This window comes from Crocodylus porosus, unplaced genomic scaffold (assembly GCF_001723895.1).
Source record: "Crocodylus porosus isolate Cpor-Errol unplaced genomic scaffold, CroPor_comp1, whole genome shotgun sequence".
Lineage (NCBI taxonomy): Eukaryota > Metazoa > Chordata > Crocodylia > Crocodylidae > Crocodylus > Crocodylus porosus.
Genome location: NW_017728886.1, coordinates 59,613,842 through 59,636,318, shown reverse-complemented (window position 1 = coordinate 59,636,318; position 22,477 = coordinate 59,613,842). Strand labels below are relative to the sequence as shown.

Sequence of the window (22,477 nt, the reverse complement as noted above, 5' to 3'; positions counted from 1 at the left end):
CCTGGGTATTTTTAACACATTATCAACCCAAGAGAAAAATTCTACCACCTCTGGATGATTTTCCAAATTAAAACTATTCCATGGTTCACTCTATTTGCAATAACATGATGGTTATGTGCGTGCCCATAGCACTTATACCTAGTGGAATAAGTCAGGAAGGAAGCCATATAAACATACTCCACTTTTACATACGCTCCGGGCGTGAGGGGGGGCAGTGCTTTAATTAAAGCAACTCTGAGAGCCACTCTAATTAAAGCGCTGCTGCATCTCCTATATCAGCATCCCCATGCTTAAAAATGGCGGTGGGGACACTTGAACTAAAGCTTGTTCAATGAGCTTTGAGTTCAAGCACCCTTGCTGCCATTTTTAAGTGTGGAGATGCTGATATATGAGGGGCAGCAATTGCCACGCTCCAGCAGATTTGATTAATGAAGTCCACTCTGATGCGCTGGAATTCCAACGCATCACAGCACCCTCTGTGCTCATGTATAGGCACCCAAAGTTACCTGTATTAGTTTGAAGTCAGGCAGAAGGCAGGGTAGAGATGTACCTTATAGACTAAATGAATCAGAGATGCATAAGCTTCATGAGTAAGCAGCTGATCAAGTGAGTTCCTACTTACATGAACCTCTGATTCAGTTAGTCTGTAAGATGCATCTCTACCCTGCATTCTGCCTGACTTCAGACTAACATGGCTAACCTCCTCTTTGTTCCTAGTGGACATGTTTATATGGCTTCCCTCCATTGCCAACAGAACAACAGGTCCACCACCAACAGAACAAATTCCATTTGCACCTACTGAGCACACTAGAGACTGGCAATTATACTAAGCAGACAGCTTGGAACAACCCTGAGTATGCACAGCAAGGTCATACGCAAGTCTTTCTGGTTTGGGAGAGCCCAAGAGTGGTATTTGACAGGGAGAGCTTAGGTCCACACTGCCTCTCTAGGCTGCTTGTGAGCTGTTTACTCTGCTCACTTCATGATCTCTGGTGGGCCTCCATGACAGCTAGTGGGTGACACTTATTTTGTTAGCAGTAAACTCAGGATCAGGAGGGCAGCCACATGGACATGCCCAGTGTGTTTGACTGTTCCACACTTAGCGACAACCCATATATCAAAAACTTCCCAAGGCCCTCCTACTCTTGAAAGAGCCAAGCAGTCAAGCACAATGAACTGAGAAAGAGCATGTCTGCAGTCTGAAACAGAATGAGTGACTCACACTTTTGACCTACCTCCACTAGCGGGTCTAGCTGTAGTCATTAGGACCTAACTGTAGAGATGCTGAGTACCAGTAGTTGCCATTGCCTACAGGTAGAGTTGTGGCCAAAAACTCTGAAATGTAAATGATCTTAATCTACAAGCTGCATTTGGAAGTGAACAGGAATCCAGAGAACAATCTCCCTGAGTTTTTATTATACGGGACAGGCAAGATATATTTGTCCTGACAATTACATTTTATCCTGCTTATTATTGCACCAAACACAAAGATGCCTTAATTCGCTCTCAGCGTTCACTCAAACTCTAATTCTGTTCCTTGATACACTGTCATATCTATGCCAACTTAATCACATTTCATTTCATACTGTACCTCCCACATCACTTCTCTACATAAGTCAACTCAAGGTTCACTTGCTGGACTCTAGAGGAAGAGCTAGAGAGAGGATGGTACAAACCAGAGTTAATCTACCAGGACATACAGAATGTCCAGCAAAGTCCTGAAACTTCTCTTGGGAGAGGCTAAGAGTAATGCAGAGGCTCATGATCAGAAGCACTCTAAGACACTGATGCTGCCTAATTGTTGGGCTTGATCACATGCAGAGCAGGAGAGAATGGGTGTGGCTTATTTCCTCAGTGGTAGGCAGGTGGTGCAAGCATGACCATAATGTGAAAACCCATGTTCCACAGCAATCAGCAACAGGAACAACTGTGAACATGGTGTATGTTCCACCTACTGATTTCCAGTCCTGCTTTCTCCTGACTTACTACTCTTCATCACCAAAACATACACAGAGTTTCTTTTGTCCCTTTCCTCAATGAAAAATTTAAGCAATTTGCAACATTCCATCTTAGGCACTGTACTTCAAGAGGGATGTAGATAACTTTGAAAGGATTCAGAAGAGGGCCACTCGTATGGTAAGAGGCCTACAGGCAAGGCCCTACAAGAGATTGAGGGACCTGAATCTCTTTAGCCTCTGCAAGAGAAGGCTGAGAGGTGATCTTGAGACCATCTACAAATTCATCTGGGGGACAGCAAAGGATAGGAGATGCCCTGTTTACCAGGGCACCCCTTGGAGTAACTAGAAATAACAGTCACAACTTTATAATGAACAGATTCAGGTTAGACATCAGGAAGAACTTTTTTACGGTAAGGGTTGTCAGAATCTGGAATGGGCTTCCAAAGGAGGTGGTGCTCTCCCCTACCTTGGGGGTCTTTAAGAGAAGGCTGGATAGGCATCTGACTGGGGTCATCTGACCCCAGCACTCCTTCCTGCCTGGGCAGGGAGTTGAACTCAATGATCTGCTGAGGTCCCTTCTGACCCTAGTATCTATGAATCTTTGAAAGAAGAAAAGTAGTTCATAACTTTAAGCCTGTTTTAATTAGGGGATCTCATTTCGTTATATCCTTCTGATTCAGCAACATCCAAAGAAGATGTCCTGAAACAGAGGCTTGTTTTAAAATTGCTTTTACAATCCAAATCTTCAGGAATTCTGCCATTTTCATGGGACCATACAGGAGACCAGAGGTCTTATCTTGGACTAGTATGAAACTAAACCTAAGCCTAGTTACATTTACCTTCCCATTGCTAATAGCTGTCTTCACCTGGACTCTGTGTTCCCTAATACTATCTGATCATGATTATGACATTTCTCCCTTTTCTGGGCTTTTACATCATTACTGGCTAAATTATAGCATACTGCAGCTGATAGACTACTTTTTTGCTGGAGGACAAGCTCTGTTTCCTACTGACTTCCTATCTCCAGATACATTTCATTTTCATATTATTGGCTTTCAGACTTTCCGTGGATGTGTCAAGGGGCCTCATATAATCTACTCATCATCCTTTTGAATCCTGGCCTAGAAGAATCAGCCTAAATCTAGAGACCCTTAATTTGTATTTCGTGGTCTAAGTTTTACCACTGGCTCACTGTTTACACTTGGCAAGCCACTGAACCTCTCTGCATCAGAAGGTGCAGGTAGAAGTGTATCAGGAAGTACTATGAGTCACAGAGATATCCTGGACCCAGCAGATATTTGCTGATGGGTCCCGGAGGTTGGGAGATTCAGCTGCAATTTGGAATGGCTGTGAGTCTGCAGCCACTTTCCCCTCCCCTCACACCTGCCACCCCCTGGCACTATCTTCAGAATGGAAGAGGGGGAAGGGAACAGAGGGAGTTTAGTCTGCAGTTTTTTCAGCCAGTGCTGGAAGGTGGGGGGGGAAGCTCCAATCCACCTGCCTCACCCTCCAGCACTGGTTGAAAAAAACCCAAGCCAAATCCATCCAACTCCCCTCCCCACTCCCATTCTGAAGACAGCACCAGAAACAGGGCTGAGCTGTGTCAGCCTAGCCCTGCTCCTGGTGTGTGCAGACAGACGTTAATGAAGGCACTCCATTTTGGAGTGTTTTCATCTGAACCCTCATGCAATGATGACTCAGATTCTCGTGGGATCAGACCCTTTTAAAGTGCTTTGCAGTCATGCACTTGTGTTTGGTCATGGATGTAGAACGCTTTCAGGGGCCAAATTGAGTGAAAATTGTCACTTCTGTCTGTGCCTTCAATTTCCTCATCAGTTAAACGTGGATAAGACTACTACCAGCATCTCAGGAAGGATTAGCTAGTTGCTACCGAGAAAGCATTTTGGAGATGTAAATCATTGTATGTATGGTTATTCATCTCTTCTGTTTCGCACTTCCATTACACTGTGCTTTGTGGGGGAGACTTTTGCTTGGGAGAGACTTTTGCTTGTGCTACCCATCTGTCTGAGATTCATCTCCTTTTAATTTGAGTTCCTCTGTTTTAGCTTACACTGGGTGCGTCTACACATGATGCTATGTTGCCAAAGCAACACGCTACGGTGACAGTTTATTGCTATGGCGACGTAGCATCATTGGGTACAAACCATGATGCCAATGCTATGTCACTATAGCGATGAGCTACCTCACTATAATACATTGCTACGACAACATAACTCCTAAAAATAAATGTGCACTGCTGGAATGATGCAGTAACAGCTGTTACTGTGCCATAGGGGGCATATGTAGACACACTCATGAAGAGACTTTGCAGAGCTGCATATAGGAAAGGGTATATCAACTACAGATTAAGTTTATTACTCCAAAAAGGAGTACAATCTGATAATACCCCCAGACTAGGCAGGTGAATTGTTGTACACACAGCTTGCATGTGTTGTAAAAATATAGAAACACAGTTCAATTCCTGTAGCACCCAAGAAGGGTAACTTGATGTAAGTGGAACAATTTTGGTTCTTCCATTAGGGCCATAACAGCTTCAGTCTCAGTGGACGTGCACAAGACACTGTCATTATCCCTGGATCATTGACACGATAGACCAAAACAGCTCCAATCTATCGTGTCAATGTGTACTTAGGGAGTCCTTAATCCATGGATCATTGGCATACTATGCTGTAAAATCTCTGTAGGAGCTGTTATGCTGTAGCGAGTCAATGCACACTTAGGGACTCCTCCATTTGTGGATCATTTACAGTGCATCGTGCCAATGTATACTTGGGGAGATTTTAATCTGCAGGTCCAGGCATGCACAGTGACTCTGTATACTAAAAATACTTACAGATTAGCTGTTTTACTGTATGCATAATATTCACTTTCCTAAATAAATTTCCATTTGTAAAAAAAAGAAAATCCTAGAGGCATAAAAATTTTGAATGGCACTTTTATGTAACATGAGCTGTAAATTCATGGCATTGCTAAATTTCTAGGGAATCTTCAAAACCTCACTCTGAGAACAAAGGCAGAACAAAACAGTAGCTAAAACCTGTATAGTTTTGACTCTTTTGTAAGTTTTAAAAATGCTTGAACCAGTGTTTTTAAATTACTGCTTACAAAATAAATTAAGCCCATGGGACTTCTGTGCTAAAGGATCATTGATCATTTTCATAAGAGCACAGAAAGTATTCTTTTCTGAAAATAATGGATGCATTGGTAATCCAAAAATGAGACTATCATGGCAGATAAATGCTTACCAGTGGGGTCAATCTTTTAAAAAGATCCTTCCATTTTGCACACATAAGCAAAGGAAAAAAGCAAGCAAAATAACAAAAACATAGATGTCAACTACATGATTGTACCTGCAGATCAGGTAGCCAGATGTCTAAATGCAGTTTTGATCCCACAGAAGATGAGTTTGAGGTCACTTTAAAAATCTGTCCCTCCATCATCTAAATATCCAGCAACAAACCTTCAGCTGATACAAATCAGTGTCGTTTCATTTTCTTCACCTGGACATTGACTTCAGTGTTATACTAACTGACAGCAGCTAAGAATCTGGTTTAGAAAAACTAGTTAACCCATATTACTACAGTGGATTCAGCCCTTCATCCTAAGGTGAGTATTTAAAACTCTGGATGGTTTTACCATGAGGATATTTTCAAATATGACCTTTGCAAATCTCAATGGCAGATCTGATCATTCAAGATATTTATGACCCCACTATAGTTGTAGTGAGTATAGGCGCTGATCTGGGTGTCTTCAGACTATAAGCTTATCTTCACCTTTGCCAAACAAGTGTTGTACAGCATGCTGCATGCTGCTTGGCTGCTACCTTCCCACAGTGCTGTGTGTATATAGTTTGCATATGCTTTGCCATTCTTCAGAACAACAGGAGCATTATAAATGCAAAATATGCAAGTGAGATTTTTCACCATTGTTTTATCCAGGAAACCCACATGAGCTTGCAACATCTTTCCTTCCATTGCTCATGATAAGATGTCCACAGATTTCAGCCAAAAATCCTTGTAATCTCAACAATCCCTCTCCCCTCAAATACAACTCAAACAAAACTGCACTTAGCAGCAGAAATGCTGTTGCTATCTTAGCACAGCCTTGCTTTAATAAATGCTGTGGTGTGACTGTCTGGGCCTCTTGCCACTCATTAGCAGTCAGCCCATGACACCTGGTATCTGCAGCCAGCATCAGTCCATGTGGACAAACACAGGGACATGGACACAGGCACTCACATACACAGCTGTGTGTTCCCTGACTTGGAAACAAAAGCATTTGACAGGGGCGAGAGTGCGAATGCAGTAGGAGTCTGGGAGTCAGCGAAGCAGTAATCCAGGGAGTTTGTAGATCAGCCATGGGGATGGGGGGGAGAGCAGGGGGGAGAAGGAAAAGTGGGGGAGGGGGAACTGGCAGGTCTATTTGAATATCAGGCTCTGCCACACTCAGGGCTCTGCTGACAACTTCATTACCTCCACATATAAAAATGACTGCAGGGTAATGCAAATGGCTTTTGCGTCACATACTCTCCTGCATTCTCCATGCAGGCTGCAGGCAGAGGAGACCCTGAGACACAGCCTGGAGACAGACAAGCTTTTGTCCAATTTAATAAGATATCTCTTCAAGGCATAATCCTCCCCTCCCACTCTCCATGCATTATGGAGTCCAGTGACCTGGCTCTTCAGGCACAGTGAGGGAGGAACTGTCTCTGGCTTGACCTCATCTGTCAATCAAAGCAGAAAGAAAGGAGGGGGAGAATGAAGGGGGCGATACCTATCTATCTATAAGAAATTCCTAATGAATGTTAAGCAAATTTCCTACAGCATGACAAGGTGATCTAATTAATATTATAGAAATGTCAACGGAATATCATTCTGCAGATAGGATTTATCACCTTGAACTGCTGCATAACTGATGGTGAAGGAATGGGCACCCCCGTTCCTCGCTGATGCTGATTAAATTAGACATAAGCATCAATATGTTACTTATTGGAGACTAGAAATTTCATGCTATTACTCTTCAGTTAATCAGAGAACTGTATCTTTTTTTAAAAGATATCAGACTCCCAGTTCTGCCTGTCTGATAAAACAGATGAAGGGTTTGACTATACAACACTCCTGGGTATGGAAAAAAATCCAACCCTCATCAGGCTGAGTGGGCCCAGAATGACCTTGGGATGGCTCTGCCTGGGCATTCTGGAACTGCAGCTCTAGGATCTGATGCAGACTAGATTGCCAGCAACGTAGTTACCCTTTTATTGAAAAGAAAAGGATTTGGGGGGGGGGGAAGGGGGGGTGTCTTGTCGGTCTTGTCAGTCAGTCTCTCATCAGGAGCAGGAGTGAGTGACATGGAGATTGTGGAATGACATACGGACATGGAGTGACATGGAGGCATTTCCATAGGTCAGCTTGTATTTTTAAAAAGTCCTATTTCCTCAAACAAGGGCAGTGACAAAAAGCAACCCCCACTGCCTGGTCCCTAGAAAGAGGTGTGTTTTTTTTTTTTTTTTTTTTCTGTTTTTTTGCACCAGTCCTGGAAGCACTGCAATACCAGGTCAATGCATGGAGTGGATGGAGCAAGCTCCAATTCCACCAACCAATACCAAAAAGAATCTGCTCAATACAGACCTCCTATGGAAGAGTGGTCCTGTGTTCCTGTGTCTGCCCAAGATATCAGACTTGTCTAACCGCTTAAGAAACCCGGAAGCCCTTTTTCTCTTCCCTCTGCCATATCAGGGTGGCTTTGAGAAATTAACATGGGCACATAGCTTCTTACTCTGCAAAACAAAGGAAACTCAGAACTTCTCATGCCAGACAAGGAGAATGTTACAAGAGGCATGATACCTTTAAACCTCTCCAAGTGCAGATATGCTATGACATCAGGCCTTGTTTATGCTTAAAAAATTTCCCAGTATAATTATACCAGTAGAGCTGCCCTGGCAACCCTGATAGTGAAGATGCAGCTTTCTGATGTAACTTAAAATTGGGATGCTTATGGTATAATTGAGTCTACTCTAGCACTTTTGCCAGCACAGCTGTGTCAGTCAAGACTGGGGGGGAAAAAAACCCACCTCTGACCTATGCTGAAGTCTTAAGCTTGTTCTATACAGAATTTTATCCTAAATGCTCATACATTAATAGTCCCTTATATGCAAGCTATTAGCACCTTTTATTAGAATAGTAAACTCTATGAAAGGCCTCAAATTAGTTTCAAAATATAAGTACTTCTGCTTTTGCGTTTGACGCTAACTTGTATACGACCACAGCACAAAGGATGTTATATACTGAACACTAGGCTGTATGCAATTCTGTGCACCTCCTCAGCAGAAAGAATTGAGGAGGATTTCAGGGGAGAGAAACAATAATGATTAAGTGACTGGAGAGACTGACTCCTGTTAAGAAAATAGAATGACTAAAGAGAACTTAAATGCCTTGCCCAAATAATTTCACAAAGGATCAGGGTAGCTGTCATTACCTTCTGTAATGGTGTAAACTACTAGAGAAGTTAGGGTCAACCAAAGAGGTAAAACCAGGAGCAATAGGATGAAACTGAGCACAGGAAAATTTTGGCAAAATATAACAAAAGATTTCCTAACAGGGAGACCTTAGATTGTGTAATAGTCCCCCAAGGGAAGTGATAGAAGTCCTTGCACTTGAGTAATTTAAAATTAGACTGGCTAAAGCACTGGAGAATATTCTTTTGGGAGCAATCCGGCATTGATAGTGGAATAGACAGAATAACTTAATTGGTCTTTTCAGGCAGAACTGGGAGTCTGATGTGAGTGATCAGCCCCTCAGGCATTAGGTTGCTGAATGACCATTTTGTATGACTAAATGCCTGTTCCTGATTTTCTGGATGGACAACTCAATGAACTCCTAGATTTGACTAGATTATATGAATATTAAAACATCTGATGTGGGACAAAGAAATGTTAGTCTTGGAAGTAATTCTTAGGGCAGTTGTGATTCTGTTATATCAAGTTGGGACAGAAATAAATCTAACATTGTAATGCAAAGCAGAATGGCTGGCTACCCATCCTGGGTCTAATATTTTGATAAAGGCAAAGACCACTTACATACATGCCTGTAGCTGTGGTCATATAACTTGGCTCAAATATTCCAAATTATGTTATGATCATCCTGTGATCATTTTCATTTTGGATCTTGCAATCTGAGTTATGCCAAGAAAGAGGTTTGTATATATTACATGAACTCATTATATATTAACATGCAACAGAATAAAATCGCCATGTTAGCACCTTGTGTATACTTTATTCCCTTATTATATGCATATGCTAATTATGTACTTAAAATTATATTGAAAGATTTTTTATATATAAATTTAGCAATCAAATCTGTTCCTGCTTCCAAAAAATACCTTTTGGGATTGATCACTGTTCACACTGAGTCCCACAATAACAGTTTCTTGTCTCAAACAGGTGTTTCATTTCTGTCTTAGTTTCTTCTTGTACCCCAAAAGGCATGAAATCATAGCTTTTTTTTTTTATTAAATAGACCTAGGATTATTTTCATCTGCAAAAGGTGAAGGCAGCTAGATGTTGAGATAATGAAAATCTAATAAAGTCAAATATTAAAGTATTTGGCTGTGTGGACAACAAAACTACCCAAGGCCCAGTACATATATCTAGACATTACAATTAACTAAATATAGCTTATGGAATCAGGTAATAAATGGCTACAGACTGAAGTCTTCAATTCTAAGCTGAAGGAAGATTTCATTAGCTTTAGTATTAATAGTTACACATATTACACATATATTACACAGGCATACAACTCCACATGTGACATATTCTAGCCAATTCAGGATGATGGCACACATTTTCAATGCAAGCATCTTCATAATATGGTATGCATCAATTCATAGCACAAATATGTCACTACACATATGAGTATGTGTTCAATGCATTTATTTTTTAGACAGGAGCCAGTATGCCACATCTCTGATCCTAACATTTTAATAGCCAAATATGGTGCAGATCTTTTTTTTAAGGTTCATCTTAGTTAAATTTGTATAATAGTCAGATATGTAGTGTACTGTTGGCTTAAAATGGCAGATAGATGCAGAAAAGCTATGCATCACTATACTCTGTGAGTTTATTTGCAAAACAGAGATAAAATACTCATTCTTAACACACCTGCATCAGGGGACAATGTTCTTATGACAAGTTAAAAGCAAAGAAGAGCAAAATGTACAGTAGTTTACTAACATTCTTAAATGATGAAATATGGCTCAGAGAATGAATGTTAACTTTTTCTTTCAGCAACTGCTCTAACCTACACTAAATGAGTAGACTGTTAGGGATTTTCTTCACTTAGCATTTCTCATTATTAATAAATTTCTCACTGACAACTATAAAGTGAGCACTTTGGATTTATGCACCTAACCTAATTACATATGCTGCATGTACGCATTTCATTATTTACTTGACAGATTCATTCCTTGATATCATAAATAATTAAACAAGGATCAAATATTAACAATCAGAAACATGTTAATTCTCCTCAAATTGTGGGAAACAAACACATTTTAGTTTCTGTCCAGCAAGAAGTAAGTAAAATGTTTTAATCAGAAAGTGTGTTACTTTTTTCTGACTAGGTAAAGTTCTTGATCTTAGATTTTACCTCACTTATAATGAAAATTAAAATGTCCCACTGTTCCGTCATTCCTTTACTGGAAAGCACATTAACTGTTTTAATAACAGTAAAAGCTTAGTAATTCCTTTTTGACAGTTTATAAATGAAACATTGTGGTTTAAGCAATTTCAAAGGCAGGTAATTTCAAATAGAGCCTGCTCCTGCTCCTATTAAAGTCAATGGTAAAATCCCACTGACCTCGCTTGGTGTAGGACTAGGCTGAGTTTTTGTTATAAGGCACTAAAAGTTTATTATCCTGCTTTCCCCTGAAAAAAGAAAATCTCCTATTCACTGGTGTTTCATCAAAGCAAAAGACCGATCCTGTGCAATGCTAGGCACCACAATTTAGCTTCACCCATAGTGATGCTGTTAGGAGCTGCAAGTCCCTTAACCCCTTGAACTTTGGGCCCAAGTATTAATAAATGGCAAACGTCTGCTCTTGTTCTAGCCCCTACCCCCTCACTTACAATGCAACATGTGCCATTGAAAAAAGTGGGGTTTTCTATGGAATAAAGTACTGTGTTGGATATCAACACACCATGATCTGATTCATAACCCTATAAAAAAGTACAGCCTACCTCCTGCTGGGTATCTTTAACTTTCATGGAATCAAGAATGCTCAGTAAGTCATAGGAGGTATCCCTACAGCATCCTACAGGATTTGGTCTTCTCCTTCACCTCTGAAATATAGTTAAAGCTTCAGGCAAATTATTAGTGACCAAAAGCTCTACCCAGTCACATACTTGTATAAACTCTCTTGCTTGCTGTGTGATCCAAATTGGTATTTAAATATTTTTATACACATTATTCAATATCTCAGTCTGATCTAAAATATTCTCAGATTTGAACAAATTTACTTGTGGATATCACATCCCACGATTTTATCATTTGAAAGGTATTAAAAATTCATAGATTGTCACATTATTCATCATGCAAGATTAATACCAGCCTGGCAGGTTTTGTAAAGATCTGGGGGGGGGTGTTTCTAAGTGCATATACCATATCTGCGTAAGATGTATCTCAGTTGTTGAATATTGATCATTCCCATCTCCTTTCTTATTTCTGATGCTAAAGAGAGAATATTAGGGAGTGATTGTCAGGGTTAGTGTCTCTCTGACCTACACATGTACTATTAATAATTTATGAGTTGATTTGAAATAGATCTCTGTGAAATGAGCTGGCAATAAGCAGGGCTGTCTCAGATGACAAAGATTCAGAATGGGCCAACTCATGTACATCAACTTCTCAGGTTTAATCTGTAAAGTGAAACAAAATCTCAGCATGCTTTATGCAGTAAAGTGGGATAATTATTTGAATGCACATAAAGCATGACTCTTTCTTTTTGAAATTATCTCTGCATTTCACAAGTTTGGGTCAAACTTTCTGAAGTATTTAACATGTTTTTATATATGTGTAAGATACAAATGACTGATGTTGAATGGGTATTGAGAATTTGGTTGGTTACCCATTTAATTGCTTGCCAAGACTAAATCCAATCAAGTGATATCCATCCAGGAATACACACCCAACCTGAAAACTCTTGTTCATATAGGCAACCTATATATGCATTCAAAGGATAACTCCTTGAATTCAAAGGATAACTCTGATGTCTGAAAGAGTTTGCAGGGTCAGGCTTCCCAATTAGACGAATCTCTGTTGTAACTATTTGGCCCATGCCTAAGAGGTAATGAGTTCACTCAGCTACTCTTGCCAATAAAGAGTATGGTGTGTTGCTGGCAAGTCTTTCTCTAAACTAACAGCATTAGGTTCATTAACAGCCTACCCTATTTGTTTTAGTTTAATCATTTAAACTAAAGCTGGATCCTGTAAATCTGTACTCACACCAATGGTCTTATTGAATTAAATGAGGCTACTCATCTAGAACCAAAAACTGCTATACTTATTTACATTCAATATTATCTTATGCTACAAGCCATCCCATTGAAGTTGGAGTAAAAGAGACTAAACAAGTAAAGGTATCAGAATATGGTCCTCTGATAAATACAGGCAGCCCCTGCTTAACATAGTTTCGATTAGTGCTATTTGGCTATAGCGCTCATTTAAAATTGATACCTGGTTTCACTCAGCGCTCAGTGAGTTCTGCTATAGCACTCAGTGGAATTGGCAAGTTTTGGTGGGAAGGCATGGAGAAGCAGTGGTGGTGGCAGCAGCAGCAAGTGTGGTGAGTGGCAGCGAGTGGGGGGCGGGCGTGAGCATATGGGGTGGGGTGGGGAGAAGCCAGGCACAGCTGTTGAATACAGACTGGTGGGGCGGTACAGAGTCCCATGGGTGGGGGGGGAAGTTTTGCAGCTGGCCGGGAGCAGAGTGGGGTTTACAGCTGGCTGGGCACGTAGCAGGGATGCTCCTGCGGACCACCCTGCTCCCGGCTGGCTGCAAACATCCACCCCGCTACTATGGGATGGTCCACCGCCTGAGTTCACCAGCTGAAGCAGTGGCAGTGGTAAGGTGTGTGCGGCCCCTGCCAGTGCCCAAGGTCAGGGCCAACAGGGGCTTGCACCCAGGGTGGCGCAGCAGGGCCCATGCCCACAGCGGGGCAGCAGGAGTGCCGGTGCCCAGGCTGGCACATAGGGCTGGCAAGTCAGCTGGTAGAGGTGGTGGCGGTGAGAAGCGGTGGATGGTGGGGGACGGGCATCAGCACAGGGCCTGCACTGGTGCCCGGGGCCAGGGGTCCAGGTGAGGCTGCAGGAATGCAAGCCCAGGCTGGCATGTGGGATTGGAGCAGCCAGCAGGCTAATGGGGAGAGGCAGTGGCGGTGAGAAGCGGCAGCAAGAAGCTGCGGTAACCAATTACATATATTTATATTCATTCCTATGGGCAAATGGGTTTCACTTAGTGCAATTTCGCTTAGCACTCAGTTTTTCTGGAACCAAGTAAGAGTGCAAAGCCTCTTTGGGGGTTGCCTATAGGGGGTTGCCTATAGTTACAGAAGAGGTCTCAAAGACTCATTGGAGTAAGCAGTTGCAGTTTGATAATCAGTTTTCAGTGTTCCAGTATTCCTATATTATGGTAAGTCCATACATGCAAAAATAAGGAAAATATTGGCAAAGCTGCCCATTGTTTCCTGAAGTGTAGTCTAAGAAATTTTGCTCAAAGAAATTGACCAGCTGGTAGTTTACCAATAAAAAATTTCTCCAGTAAACTGTATTTAGAATCATCACATCTACAGTTTTCTTAGACCACTGTTCTCAAACCTTTTTAGACTCAAGCCACCCCTTGATATATTCAAGGCACCCCTTGTCAGAAGCAATTCACCTGTCATTAGACCCAAAGCACCCCTCAGAAAATGCTAGCTCATAGTTGTCACTCATTGTTTACGACATAAAAATAAAAAGCAATTATTCTATTGCAAAGAACTCAGAAAGTTTACAACAGGTCAGAATGTTTGTAACATTATGGTATGCATATTTGAAACTTCTCAGTTTATCCTGTGAATTGTGTTTGCACACCTAACAATGCTAATATTGTGCGGCACCCCATACCATCCTTGACAGAACGCCAACGCACCCCAGAGTGCCATGGCACCCTGGTTGAGGATCATTCTCTTAAACGTTTGGCTAAATTTGTTTGTAACTCACTGAAAATGAGTGCTATCTCATTTGCCTGTGCAGCTCATTTATATGTGTCCTAAATTATTAACCTGGATGGAGATAAGCCTCAGAGAATTTTCTTCTGTGTCATGCTACAAAGACAAATGTGAACTAGTGAATGTTTGACTTACCTTAATATGAAAGGGAAAGGAGAATGTTATTCAAAGAAACAAATAGCTAACTTGTAGAAACCTAGAAACTAGTTAATACCTTGTAACAAGTCTGAAATAAAGATGTTCAACCAAGAAAATGACATTAAGCAGCACTAGCTACAGCAGAAAAGAGCAGCTTGTCAGAATCATGTGAATGTTGTAGTGACATATAGACAATAAAATGGGATGACACAGGCTCTTCTCGGTGGGAGTGTTTTCTCCTTCTGTCTCTTGGGAGTTTCACTGCACTCCCTTTGTAGGAAACCTTTCCACTAAAAGTGGCAGCAAGCTCTTCAGAGGTCTTATTAAAATTCTTCCTCTGTGCTGTAAAGTATGTTGTATAAGGCAGATGACAGTACCCTAACAGTTAATGCTGTATAGTGTAAAGGGAAGTAGCAGAGGTAGTCATACCAGCTACTGACATATTCTGGTAAAACTGCACAGTTGGCATCTTGGAACAGGAAATTAATCAGGAGGGAGAATCAGCTCATAATCCCGTGTCCAGCAAGTATCTAAAGTTGTTATTTATTATTTGCAGTACGTAGCACCAAATGTGTGTTGCACAGACAAAGATGAGGGCAAGGTCTTTGCCCTGGAGAACTTACAATTTATGCAACTGACCCTGCAAGATGCTAAGGGTCTCCTGGGAACAGCTAAGCAACTTCAGCTCTCACTGAACATAATCTTGGCACATCTCAGGCCTCTCTTACCTTTTGACCCCTAGGGTGTTCATCTTGAAAGGAGGGCAAGAAAGATTTGGCTCTTGGCATATGATCATAGACAAGTAAAAGTCCTTTATCTCCCTCCACTTCAAGTTTTTACAGCCATATGCTACTAATACCTACCAACCGAACAGGAGAGCTCTGGAAAGTCATCTTTTGTTGAGGATTGTGAAACATCATGCATTGAAGTTCCACAAATAAGCAGACAACACCTAGATCCCAGACACTCCTACATCCCAGCTGTCTCCAGAATAGCACAGCTTTGAAGGACAGTTGGTGAAAGCTGAACCAAAGCCAAATGAAGTAGAATAGGAAGAAGATTTGCAGGACTGTCCAGAACCATAACCTCACCTACAACTGGCTGTCAGTATTGCATTCATCAAGAGGACACAATCTTGAGGGTCTTTCCATATTCTTCACTCTTCCTAGATGCACAAAAAGAGTGACCTGCAAAAAACCCCACCTCCTTCCAGGTAGCAAAATGATTATACCTAACCTTAAAAGGCTCCTGTCTCCACACATTTCTGACCTCCTGCCTTAGTGACCTCAGAAAAACTTCTGGTGGTGCACAGTGTGACAGGCAACTGGCTAACCAACATAGGTCAATGAAAGCACTTGTCCTCAGCACTCTTTGCATGTTGTATTGAATCTCCCAACCCAAGCAATTTTGGGCTGATCATTATGGGCTCAATCCAGAAAAATGCTGAGTGCTCTGGCCCTGATTCAGCAAGTCACTTAAGAATATGCTAAGCCAATGTTTGCTGTGCTAGATAGGCCTGGAACACTCAGTACCCTGCAGGCTCAAGCACCCAAATCCTAAATGGCACATATCAAAGCTAGCCCTGAGACTACCATTCTCCTTTGTTACCAGGACCTACTCAAAATAGTTGCAATTATCAGGAACAATGGAACTGCCAAGTGATGAGAAGGAGACTTTTGAGTGCAGGGGCAGAGATTTCTCAGTGGCTGGCTTATAGTTACCAGAAAAAAATAGAATAATTATTGAATCTCACTATCTTTCGAAGACAATGTACAAGAATGCTAGCACTGAACAGGTGAGGAACAAATAGGGAAAGACTAACATACAAAAATTACTATGCCAATGGAGATAGGTTTGGGGAAGGAAAAGAAGGGACCTCTCACAACTGAGTCTTGGAGAAGGTGGAGAATAGTTCAGATGCCACTGTGATTAGCCTGGAAAAGATAAGTGGGTAGGTATGCAAGAGGAAGGATTGTTGTGAGTGATATCTTTTAGCAGACCAGCTATAGAAGACAGAGCATCTGAGGCCATCAGATGCAGCCCCTGGTTGCACTGGGTGGTTAGGCACAAAGAAATTAGCTATGGTTCCTGGACTGTCAGATTTTCTTTATGCTCCCTAGCACAGTTTTTAGCTAATGATCAAAAACCTTTCTTGCTTTATGGCAACAATTCAAAATTAGGACTAATCCAATAAAATTTCTCATGTGTCTTAGTCATAGGAGCATAGACTGTTCATGAGTAAACGTTGAAGAAATGGGCCTTAAATATTGGACATGAAAATATGTTTTTCTTTATAATTATTTAATGGCCACTGTGCTATGGTCCCATAGCAATGGGAGACAAAAACCTCTCATTCTCAGTGTACTCTTAGTCTAGGTAATTTCATGAAAATGTGTATGTACAAAATAAGCAATAATATTTTGCTTTGCTTTTAAATATAAGCCATTTACAACATTTTTACTTCAGAAGCATGTGTGAGGCCCAAATCTGGATTTCAACAAATGTTCAATGTATTAGTTAAATTGGTTGGCATATGCTACAACCTTTTATAGATCTAAAATTCTAAAGGTTAAATTTGGGCCATTTTCAAGACCTGGTTTTCTTATGGAAAAGTAGTAATATATGGCTATATTAGTGCAACTTCTGAGAAACTGAATTCCTATGTGCAGGAGGATTTTGCCTACAAATTTACAGCATAATGCAGCTCAGGTTTATTACAACCAAATCTAAGACCTGATCCTGCAACCCTTACTTATGCAACTAATCCTTACTTAGGCAAGTAGTCCTGAGAGTTTTAATAGGACTTCCCACATAAGTAAGGACTATTCAAATGGGTAAAGACTACAGGATCGGGCTAAAATCAATACCTTTTCTACAGTTGTTAATCAACACCAATCCTGCTTTCTCAGGCACCAATTTCAATGATAACACCAATTGATATTAACAAGACTACAACACTGCTACATGCGTCCCTAAAAGAAAATTCTGTCAATGCTGCCCATTTAACCAGTATGTACAAGCTACTCTAATTACCTCCCTCTTCTTGCCTCTGACACTAAAATCAGCCAGATGAGCATGCTGCCCTCCTCCCCCAAAAAAACCAAAAATCTCCATTCTGGATGCCACAGCCTGAAAAATACTTTAGCTGCTTTTTTTTTTTTTTTTAACAATTATGATTGCTGATTCTTTGTGCCTTCACTTCTGAATAACTATGTTGAGATGCACTTAAGAAGCCCAGTTCTCCCAGGGCAGGTGCTTGATGTTCTCTGAAAAACAAGGACTTCAAGTTGGGCATAAAAACCCGAGACTCATGTTATCACATTTACAAAGCAATCAGCACCCACAATGGGGGGCCAGAGTTTTGGAAAAAACTCATCACCTTGCATCACCCATTAGTCAAGTTGGCAAGTAATGGTAATAATAGGGAAGATTAACACAAACAGTCCATATAATTAATTTTCTTGCCTTCTATTGTGCAACCAAGTAACTGCTATATGTGGGGTACTGTGCTATTACAGTTGTTTTGGACATAGGAGCTGACTTTGATTTTTGCCAGGAGGTGCTTTATTATGTGTTCCCATGCTGAGCCCCATGTATACCAGAAGAGGCAGCATGTTACTTCAACCTGCCTTGCCCACTGTGGCTCATGGGTGCTGAGCACCTGCTAATTTTTTCGGTGGGTGGGTGCTGGAGCTGGAGCACTCACAGAGTCAGTACCTATGGTTTTGGGGCTATCTTTCCAAATATCTAATCATCATATATTTTCGATGTAGCTATAGGGGACAGGACTAGGAGCAACAGATTCAAGCTGCAGCAGAGAAAATTTTGTTTGGAGATTAGAAGGATCTTTCTGGCTATAAGGGTGGTTAAGCACTGGAACAGCCTACCTAGAAAAATTGTGGTATCTCAGTCCCTGGACATTTTCAAGAGCAGGCTGAACAGATACTTGGCTGGGATGGTTTAGACAGGGGTGATCCTGTCTTGAGAATGTAGCTGGACTAGATGACCTTGTGAGGTCCCTTCCAGCCCTACTTTCCTGTGATCACCTTTTTCCATACATGACTGCCACTGGGAGAAGGGTTCACTTTTCAAATCCTCATTCTCCACAAAATACTGTCCATCACCATCTCTTCTGCAATACTACATTTTTCTCAAGTCTTATTTTATATACATCTTATTTTATATGCATCTTACATTGCATCTTTTTGGATCTTCTCCTCTTTCATCTGTCCCCAACTCCTGTGGCCTGAATTTGCTTTCCTGTGTATTCTTCAGGAGATATGCCCAGACTGTCTCACTCTGAGTGTCTGTGTTGTAGTCGGAATCAATCAGAAAACTTTTAAAATTGTAGCTATGTATAATCTGAATCTAGAAATATAAGAAAAAATGAAAATGAGTATATAAGAGGCAAGGATTTTTGTGGGTGACATATTTTATTGCACCAACTCCATGGTTGGGACAGACTTAGACAGGCCTTTGAATGCAGATCATTCTTCCTGGACCATAACTACTACAATATCCCTTCAACACTGCTTGAGAAAGAGAATGTTGTCTATAGGTTGATTTATTATTATTACTATTTATTATTATACATTCAAGAACTGAGGACCTAAAGAAAAAGTAGCACCTTTAAGTATGCCACTTCATTACAACCTACTTTTTTGTCAGGTACTATGATTGGTCCATTTGATCATACATCCAACAAAGTGGGTTTTTGCTTATCAAAGCTCTATGAACCAATTAGTTTCTTCTGCGTGATTTTAGATGAATGTGGATTACAATCATAAATAATCAACAGTTCATCTAATAATCAGTGCACAAATAAAAATACATTTTCCTTGCATTAGAAGCTCATTTTTTGAAAATGTCCCTCACTTCAAAACAAACTTTTGTCTATTTACATGCAAAAATTAACTTCATTCAAACAGGCTACCTCTTTGTTCAAACAAGAAAGCGAGTTTTACCCTGAGGAAACAGACCTTTTCGACTCCCCTGCAAATGATGTACAAGATGACTCTAACAAAAGGGTGACAATCCATAATGTAAACAAAATCCCAGTCCAATTAAAACCAATAAAAGTTTTGTCTCTGACTTGAATTAACCCAGGATTTCATCCTATGTTCCCTAACCAGTTCTATACTCGTATTTGTATTACCCTTTCCGCACAAATTATAACTGTGGGCATATATATATTTGTATTCTCTGGCTATAATATATCTGAAGCAAAGATGAATTTGTTTGGAAGTTAAGTTTAGAAGACTTAATTAACTTACACAGTTTTTGCTGTCCTTTGTATGTTAACAATCTTAAAACAAAATAAGAACTTGACCTTAAAGTTTTTATGCCAGGTGATTTTTGGGGGGGCTTAACTATCACTTATAAAAATCCTGTACTTTTGCTACTGTTTATAACCACTAAGTTCCATTTAGCAACCACCCGAAGTAATGGGTAGCATTAGGAAAATAATGTGAATTATTCTGACTATATTCACATAAAAGAAATCAAAGAGGGTGAAAATAGTTATAAACACAGTACCTACAAATAAAACCTTAAAAATGCTTGGTTTTGGTGTTTTTTAAACAATGTTAAGCTTGAACATATGTCAGCACATTTAATTTAACAAGGAATTTAGTTATGCTTGATCAACATTTAACAAGAGGAACATTTGGGGGAAATGTTTAGTTACAGTATAACCTTAGTGGTTTGCTGCTCTTGATCACTAAGCAAAGCAAATACAGAATCTGAGGCGATTGTTGGGACAGGTCCATGCAAAATTGTGAAAGATAAATGACTCTCTACCTTTGAGGAAATGTGATCTCTATAGCATATGTTAAGATTAACTCATCAGGAAGCAATGAGAAAAAGATATACTTTCAAGGGGCATGATCAACTTGTAATCTGGTCTTTTTTAATCAAAGCAATAGTTAAAACTACTATCTGTATGATTATCTGACATTTATGACAGCAGCTTAAAGGCCACCATTGTGCAAGACTATCCCAACAAGCCCTCCTCAAAGAGCTTACAGTTTAATATACTTTGGTACCATATCTGCTCTGGAGTACCTTTGTCAAATGCTGCGCTTATAGTCATATTTGCCCATTTAAAATATGTTTCCTCCTTTGTTATTGTGTGGAAGACCTACACAAACACAAAAGGAAGCTCACAAATGGACTCAATCAAGGTCATATTACAAGGTACTAAACGCATCAAGCGCACAAGACACGAAAACTTGAAAAACCAAAAAGGAAGAAAAGGAAGCAATCTTTTTTTCTCCTCTAACCTTATTCAGTAGATTATACATGTTACAGCAGTACATAACTTTACAGGAAGAAATGTGAGTTTTAAATTGATGGGGGTCTCATTAAACATTTAATGGTGCTTCTGAGGACTTTGTCTATCTTCAGTGCAGTAGTTTACAAATTGAGGAGGAAAGAAAAATGTTCTAAGGACATTTCTTTACAGTCAGGATATCTTACTATTATAATGGTAGTGCCCAAAAATGACAATGGAGAGAGCACACGTATATAGTAAGAAACAGCCTCTAAGTATTGAAGAGAGAGTAGTATAGTCTTCCATTTTCCAACTGGGAAACTGAGGCATGGAATGATTGTGACTAGCCAAGGTTACTGGGGAAATCCATAGACAAGGCAGGACTTGAGTCTAGTTTACATGCCTTCCCTCCCTCCTGAGAGGTGGGTTCATAATTAATGTACAGTGTGACCGGGACACAGATTAAATTACAGATGATCTCAAAGGCTTCATTATCTTTGTACAGGATGGCATGTAACCCACCAAGGAAACCTGTTTAAGAGATAGTAAGTGTGCTCCAGAGAAGGCCAGGCTCCATTACACAATTATGAGTTACCCCGGTGCGCTCTCTTACAATTAAAACATTATCCCAACTCCCTTTTGTCATCATAAAAATAGAATCTCCTTTAGTAATCTCTGACTCTTAGGCTCCCTGTGCTCATACACAACATGATCCACAGAGGCCTCCTCACTTTTTAAGCCTCAAACTTTGACAAGGCCACGAAGCTCTGGGTTGGGACTATGGCCCTCTCCCTACCCTCTTTACCTCATGATAACTGCACTCACCTAATTGCAACCAGTTTTCCTTCAGATGCTGAATGCCTGGGCTCCATCTAAATATTAGCAGAGCAAGCAAAATCACCCTTCCTACCTACATCACCAGAATAATATCCTCCCCCCCCTTCCCCACATGCACACAGGCTCACTCTTTTTTTTTTCTTTCCCATTATCCCTTTAAAGCAGAGCAGGGCTGCTGATTACAAAAGAGGCAGTTTGACTCCAGCAATAGGTCTTCTTCACTAATCCTCACTGTCATGGAAATTCCAGCTGCTACAAGAATAAGAGGCTCAATCCATATTTGCCAGCTCTAATATGAAATCTGTCAGGGCCCAAATTAATGAGTTCCAAATTCCTTACATCACGATAACAGGTTAAGACTGGTCAATTAATTACATAAATCCTTCCCGATTCATTGTGCATTTTCAGGCAAGATTGTGTCTTACATTACTCCATGACATAAGGCCTTTTGGCTCTTGTTGTTCCGCAGAAAGGCCCCCATTTAAGCACAGCCTGCCTGCCACCGCCAAGTGGGAAATGTCACACGTTAGATTTGCACTTTTCTGTAATTGCTTTTGTTAAAGAGAAAAAAAAATTAAATTAAAGAGCTTGGCGCTGTTGTGCCATGGGGAGAAGGGGGGGGGCTGGGGCTGGCAGAGTGGGACCCACGGAAAGGCGCCGCCTCAGGCCCCGGCCAGCAACACTTGACCAGCGCACACCGGGAAAGGGCATCTGGCTAGACTTTTCACAGCCATCGCTCTCCTTCCCTGGCTGATGTGCCCCCCGGCCTTGGGAGGCTGGCTGGGCTTGAAAGGGAGGGAGTTGGGAAGAAAAAAAAAAAGGAAGGGGGGGTGGGAAGCAATAAAACCATTAGGTTTTCTGTGTCTGGTAAATATTCTATAATCTCCGCCTCTTGGGAAAATTCCCATAGAAAACAGAAGGGCCCTGTCACCCACCGGGGAGATTTAGTAGGTTTTTAAGAGGGGTTGGGGAACAGCTTGCTGGAGCTGCTGGC

The 22,477-nt window shown here is 40.8% G+C and overlaps 1 long non-coding RNA gene across 1 annotated transcript in view; it reads right to left on the bottom strand.

Annotated features, from left to right (window-relative positions):
* Positions 1 to 9,064: 9,064 nt before the first annotated feature.
* The window catches only part of LOC109310054, a 14,341-nt gene continuing 928 nt past the window's right edge, over positions 9,065 to 22,477 (bottom strand). The window contains exons 2-3 of the long non-coding RNA XR_002101129.1: positions 18,570 to 18,743; positions 9,065 to 9,149 (exon numbers count right to left, since the gene is read on the bottom strand). This is a non-coding gene — a long non-coding RNA (uncharacterized LOC109310054). The remainder of the gene's footprint in view (positions 9,150 to 18,569; positions 18,744 to 22,477) is intronic.